Genomic DNA, 7,125 nt, shown 5'->3' on the forward strand with positions numbered 1-7,125 from the left:
GTTAGGTTGTGTTCTGACCCAAAGGGATAAAGTGATAGCGTATGCATCAAGGCAATTGAAGGAACCTGAAAAGAACTACCCCACTCATGATCTCGAATTGGCAGCGGTAGTATTTGCCTTAAAGATATGAAGGCATTATCTTTATGGAACTAAATGCAAACTTTTCACTGATCATAAGAGTCTCCAATATCTCTTTAATCAGAAGGAATTGAACATGAGGCAACGACGCTGGCTAGAGTTACTCAAGGACTACGACTGTGAGATACTTTACCACCCTGGTAAAGCAAATGTTGTTGCTGATGCTCTCAGTCGGAAGGTAAACCTTGAAAAGAAAAGGCCAAGAGCGTTGAGAATTGAAGTTGTCTCGAAAATTGTGGAAAGTATAAAGAAAGCTCAAGAGGAAGCTTTAGAGAAAAATGACCGAAAGGAAGAACGTTTGGGCAAAACGTTAGTATTCGGTACAAACAAACAAGGGTTGAAGGTATTCCAAGATAGGATTTGGGTACCTAAGATGGGCGGAGTAAGAGATCTTCTGATGGAAGAAGCTCACAATACCATGTACTCGATTCATCCCGACAGTACAAAAATGTATAGGGATCTAAAACTCTATTATTGGTGGCCAACGATGAAGGTCGATGTTGCTAAGTATGTGGCCGAGTGTGTAACTTGTGCTAGGGTTAAGGCACAACATCAGAAACCGTATGGGAGTTTAGAACCTTTACCCGTACCCATGGGTAAATGGGAAGACATCACTATGGATTTTGTGACTAAACTGCCCATAATAAGGAACGGTCACGACATGATTTGGGTGGTCGTTGATCGCATCACTAAGAGTGCACATTTCATAGCAGCCAACGAGAAATGGTCTATGGATAAACTTGCGAATTCTTACGTGAAGGAAATTGTGAGGCTTCACGGTGTTCCGTTAACGATTGTATCCGATCGTGACAGCCATTTTACCTCAAGATTTTGGAGGAGTCTACAAGAGGAATTGGGTACCAAGTTGTGTTTGAGTACAACTTACCATCCGCAAACCGATGGTCAGAGCGAAAGAATGATTCAAACATTGGAGGATATGCTGAGAGCATGTACCCTAGAATTCCAAGGTAACTGGGATGAACACTTACCTTTAGTAGAATTCTCCTATAATAATAGTTTCCACTCAAGCATTAAGATGGCACCTTATCATGCTTTGTATGGGGAAAAGTGTCGAAAGCCATCATGTTGGCTGGAAGCTAGGGAAAAGTAGTTTATGGGACTTGAAATAGTCCATCAGACTGCTGAAAAGTTGAAAGTAATAAGGGAAAGGATGTTAGTTGCTCAAGATCGACAAAAGAGTTATGCTGACAAGAAAAGACAACCGATAACCTTTGAAGTTGGAGATTCGGTTTTACTTAAGGTCTCGCCGTGGAAGGAACTTATAAGATTTGGGAAACGAGGAAAGTTGAGTCCAAGGTTTATTGGACCGTTCAAAGTTCTTCAGAAGATCGAGAATCAAGCTTACCAGCTAGAATTACCGGAAGTACTGGAAGGTATTCATAACACCTTTCATGTGTGTTATTTGAGAAAGTTCACGGGAGATGTGCCCGACATAATTCCAATTTCTGAGTTAAGGTTGGATGAAAACAAGAGGTTGATCGAAGAACCTGAGGCAATCATTGACCGTAAGACTATGAAGTTACGACGCAAGATGGTCAATTTAGTGCTTGTGCACTGGAAACATACGAATGGACCAAATCTCACTTGGGAAACGGAGAGTGACATGATGAGTCGCTACCCGCAGTTGTTTGGTGATATGTGATTCTGGGGACGGAATCATCCTAAGAGGGAGAGAATTGTAACACTCGTGTTTCTAGCCTAGGCATTTATATTGAGATGATAGTCTAGGTTAACCTTTGTAACTCATTTTGAAGAAATGAAAAGGAATTATGTGAATATTATGTGTTTTATGCTTAATTATCAGGGCTTAATTAATTAAGAATAAAAATAAGCGTCAAAATTAAAGTGTGAGATAAGCCCGATATCTTTACATAAAGTGGTAGTGGTCGAAACAAGGATTTCGGGGATATAAAGAATGCCGAAATCTGAGTTATAACGAAGAAGTTATGACCTGTCGAAGTTTCACGATAAACCGGCACGGTGCCGAGTGTCGTAAAAACTGAGTTTTTGATAAACTACTTTTTAGCCTTAGTGATATAAACGAAAGTCATAGTATTTGTTAAACCGAGAAGTTCGATACAATGAACGCCCAAATCTGACTTCGTCTGAGGAAGTTATGATTTTTCGAAGTTTCAGCTTAGCAGTAGACAGCTAAAAACTCGAATTTTAGATTGAGCGATTTTTAGCCGACACAACCTATACGAGAATTGAAGTTCTCGTCATTAGTAGCACAACGGTAAAAAGTCTGACGAAAACTGACGTCGGATGAAGAAGTTATGAATTTTTAAACGGATTTCCTGTCCCGGTCTGTTAAAAATAATAATAATAAAATGAAAGTCAAAATTAGCCGACAAAGTCTAAAACGGAAGTTGTAGAGTGTAAATTTAGCTACACGTGCATATAAAGAACGTCAAAAACCGAGCTCGAATGCGAAAGTTATGGATTTTAGAAGTTTTTGCACAAAAATCGAGAAAATTCGCATAGTCACGCTTTTGCCACGTGTCCTCGCCTCGCATGTGCCACGTGTCCAAAATTGGTGAGTCATGCGAAGCCACATGTCGAATCCTGATTCAACCGAGGAGGAGGCCTAATGCGAAGCAGGCATCTGTCCGAACCGAGGCTACTGACCAATCCGAGCCTCGCACCGCCTAGCCTCCGAGCCTCGCACATGGGTCACGAGTCCGCGGTCCAATCACCAGCTGCCACCGAGGCCTTTGCACGTGTAGCCACGTGCGGACCTTCGCCTGCGGACCCCACCACCGGAGCCGACTTCGGACCCCTATAAGTACAAGGGGTATGCGAGCCTTCTCGGTTACTTTTGAAGTTTTGCCATATTTAGCCCCTTTCTTCATATTTTCTTCACCTTAACCTTCCCCGAAGCCCCGGTATTGATTGTAAACCCCGGAATACTCCACGAAGTGCCCGAGAAGCCCAGAAAATTCATCTTATCAGTTTCGAAGCCCGACTTTTGCAGAGCCCGATTTCTCAATAAAACTCCCGGTTTTATTATAAACGATCGTTTTAGGAAACGAATTGCTGCCCGATTATCATCAAAGCATGTGAGTGTATATTCACTTTCATGTTACACATAGATATGAAGTATTTACCTTATAATACATGCTATGTGTAAATATATTAATTGTTATTTGAGGTGACTGTTGAGTTGATGTTTTATACAAGTTTTAAACTGTATAAGTATTTTTATCTACAAATATGTTGCGTAGAACATGGGTAGATGGTGATGTGTGATAAAATAAAATTGATGAGAGGCCTCGATGCGTTTTGAGATCCACTCATCTAGCGGAGTTTGGATGATGACCACAGACTTTCGAGACAATCCAGTGGGAAACATTAGCAGGTCCGCAATCTGTAGGTGTTAATGAGCTTAGAGTGTTCATTTGCTGTACTCCATCCCCCCCCCCCCCCCCCCCCCCCCCATGGTTGCCTTTAGGACATTTATGGCTGAGGAAACCCCTTAGAAGTAGTGTCCACCCTAATGATATTCTTTAAGCTAGGTCCCTTGTGACGAGTGTTTAGGGACGTAAAGTGAAGATAACGGGAAACGGTAATCAGGGTTATTGTTGATTGATGAACTTAGTAAGTTTATTATTATTGTGGGTTGAAAACCCTATATGCTCACCAGGCTCCCAAGCCTGACCCACTCAGCTTTTTATGTTACAGGTAGTGGACCCAGAGCATAGTCGGAGGACGATGAGAGATTTTTGGATTATAGGCCAGTAGTTGTAAATAACGGTTGAAAGGATTATAATGTCTTGTTTATGCTTTTGATCTGTATCGGGAGATGACATCCCGAGGTTTTGATATATATATATATATATATATATATATATATATATATATACATATAAATATAAATATATACCTTCTTAATGAAGGGTTTTGATAAACTTTATCATATGTTGTTTGGGGACCAATTCCGCAACATCTTTTAAAAAGATTTCTCTGATTTTATTTTAAAAAGCATAAATTAAATCGGTCTTTTCTGACCAAGAATTTAGGGGACGTCACAAATACCACATCTTGTATCAAGCAACCAAGAATTAGAATATGGTGACTTATTAGACAATATTGTGTAAATACCTGCATGGGTGGGTTTCACTTTCCCATCCTTAAGATCTTGCTGGTACTTTGGGCAGTTTCGCTTCCAATGCCCCTTGTCCTGGCAATAGTAGCAATCAGCATCAATGGGAATGGCAGAAGGAGTAATAGGACCATTCTTGGTCCTTGATGAGGAGCCTTCAAGAGACTTTCCCTTGGTACCCTTCGAAGGGGACTTCCTCTTTTTCCCTTTGCCTTGCCCGATAGCCAAAACAGGGGTAGAAGTTGGAGTAGGTGTAGTAGAGGTAACAACCGATTTGTCCTTAAGACCACTTTCGACGGTCTTCAAGAGTCCTTGAAGTTTTCTTAGAGTGACTTCCTCCTTGTTCATATGATATGTCATACGAAAATGCTCATAACAAGAAGTTATGGAGTGCAAAATGATGTCAATTGCCAACTCCTCAGGAAAGTTCACATTCAACTTGAGCAAACGGTCCACATACCTTTGCATCTTTTGCATGTGGCCCGTGACAGATTCACTGTCCTTCATACGGGTTGTTATCATGGAGGAGATTATTTCATACCGCTCCTGACGAGCACTCTGATGGTACCTTTCCATCCGGTCTTGGGGCATCTCAAAAGGGTAGAAGTCCTCGTAGGACTTTTGGAGCTCGGCTGTCATTGTGACCATCATGATACATGCTACCTTAGTAGCATCCCTCTCATGTGTCCTAAATTCAATGATCTCCTCGGGAGTAGCAGTGGACTCATCAGGCTCTTTTAACTCCTTATCGAGAACATATTCCTTGTCCTCATAACGAGTCACCATCCTGATGTTCCTAATCCAATCCATGAAGTTGGAACCATCAAAGATGACTCTCCCACAAAGGTTCATGAGAGAGAACGAGCCAGTTGGGTTAGAGCCCGAAGCATTGTTGTTGGAAGACATCTGAAAAGAAGAGAACAAGTTTAGATTAGATATATAGAGTCCTTAATAAGACACCCAAATGTAATATTAAGGCTAGGGCCCAATCACAATATATTATATTTAGAAGAGGTATGTCGTAATCTAAGTAATAACATATTTGAAAGGTAGGTGAATGACGATTCAACAATTTCCACCACGAAAAACGAAATGGAATATTTTGTTTTAATTGGATTTGAAATTCCTAGATTCTTTTGAGATTCATTGAACTTTTCAATGGCATGTATCAATCTCGATTGTGCCCTTCAAGTTTTGTGACTGGGATGCCGAGGATCACAAAACAAGGTGTAAATAACCATACTACTTCACTTGGTAATCTTAATATTATCACCTAATCAATGTGCCGGTAAACCACACACGCTCCATTGATCTATGACAAACATTAAGTCACCCTTCGAAATTCTTACTACTCCAAGTTAGTGTGTCGGCTAACCACACACGCTCCAACAATGACTTGGTAAGGTACAAAGTGTGAATTCTATGGGCTAGCACCAATTTCACATTTTTCCTAAAGTAAATAAGATTGGGAATTAAAAGGTTTAGTTACTTTATAATAATCATTATACTTTTAATGAGAATTTAAAGTCATTGTCCTACCCGTTCGGCTAACGACCCTCCACTGATCAAGGAAACGGTGGGTGAGAGTGGACACCTATTAAGTCGCCATTTTATAGGCAACAGCCTTATACCCCCCTTATAGACCGACTTCGTGAATGAGGCCTACTAACGGTAAAACGACTTATTCTTATACATATATATATATAATATTAACCATTAATGTTATAAATAGTATAAGTGCTGAATTTTAACTATTAAAACTCTAAGGAGTGGAATTAAAGTTTATTAAAGTGTGTGAAACTTTTCAAATTCCAAAACTTCAGGGCAAGTTTTGAAACTCTTCAAAACTTTTTCATTTCATAACTTATGAATTAAAGGTTCATAAAAATGAAGACTCTTCATTTTTATGTAACTTATGTGTTTTTAAAAGAAGTGACCTTTGGATTTCCATAACTTGAGGACAAATTATGGATTCCATCAAAACACATAAATGATCAAGAATTAATCAACAATTCAACAAATAATTCCTATCATCTTCTAAATTCATAAGAACATGAACATGATCATCAAAGTTTCAAGAAATATATGAACACATATAAAGCATGAAATTTTGATATAAGCCATTGTAAATGGATTAGAACTACCATTACACCCACTAAAATAAGTTTTAAAACATTAAAATAGTTTAGGGTAATGTTTCTAGTCCATTTCCAACAACAAAACTCGAAAAACTGCCCAGCACGATCCTACCCGTTGAGTGCATGATCCTACTCGATGAGTAGGATGAATTTGTTCATGGACTCGGCGAGTCCTCCCCATGAACTCGGCGAGTCCTGTCGTCAGTGAGCAGATTTTTCGATTTTTAGGCAATTTTGCATCAAGTATCAAACAAACAAGCCTAGGCTCTGATACCACTGTTGGGGTTTGAGCACTCTAACACTTCCTAAGTGTACATGCAACCCTAAGAAACCTTGGATCTATGTTTGTCTAATACATGTAAAATTTGTTTTCCAAGGTTTATGGCCTATCTAGCATGGCATGGGGAACTTTTAAACATAAAAAACAACTAGATGAATTACATACCTTTTGATGAGTGTTGATTCCTTGGAGTTTGAGAGCCAAGCACCAATAATGTGAATGCCTCAAATGGAAATCATAAATCACCACAAACTTGGAAAACTTTATCAGAGAGTATACACACTCTTAGAAATCGGCCACACCTTACACACACACTAGGGTGTCATTTCATACAACATAAGCTTGTTTATATAGTGTGCATGGTTAGGGTGAAACCCTAATAACTCATGTCTTTTCCTCTTCCAAGGATCCATGGGTTAAAAGCTCCATGGATCATCCATGGACTT

Source organism: Lactuca sativa, chromosome 4, assembly GCF_002870075.4.
Source record: "Lactuca sativa cultivar Salinas chromosome 4, Lsat_Salinas_v11, whole genome shotgun sequence".
NCBI classification, from domain to species: domain Eukaryota; kingdom Viridiplantae; phylum Streptophyta; class Magnoliopsida; order Asterales; family Asteraceae; genus Lactuca; species Lactuca sativa.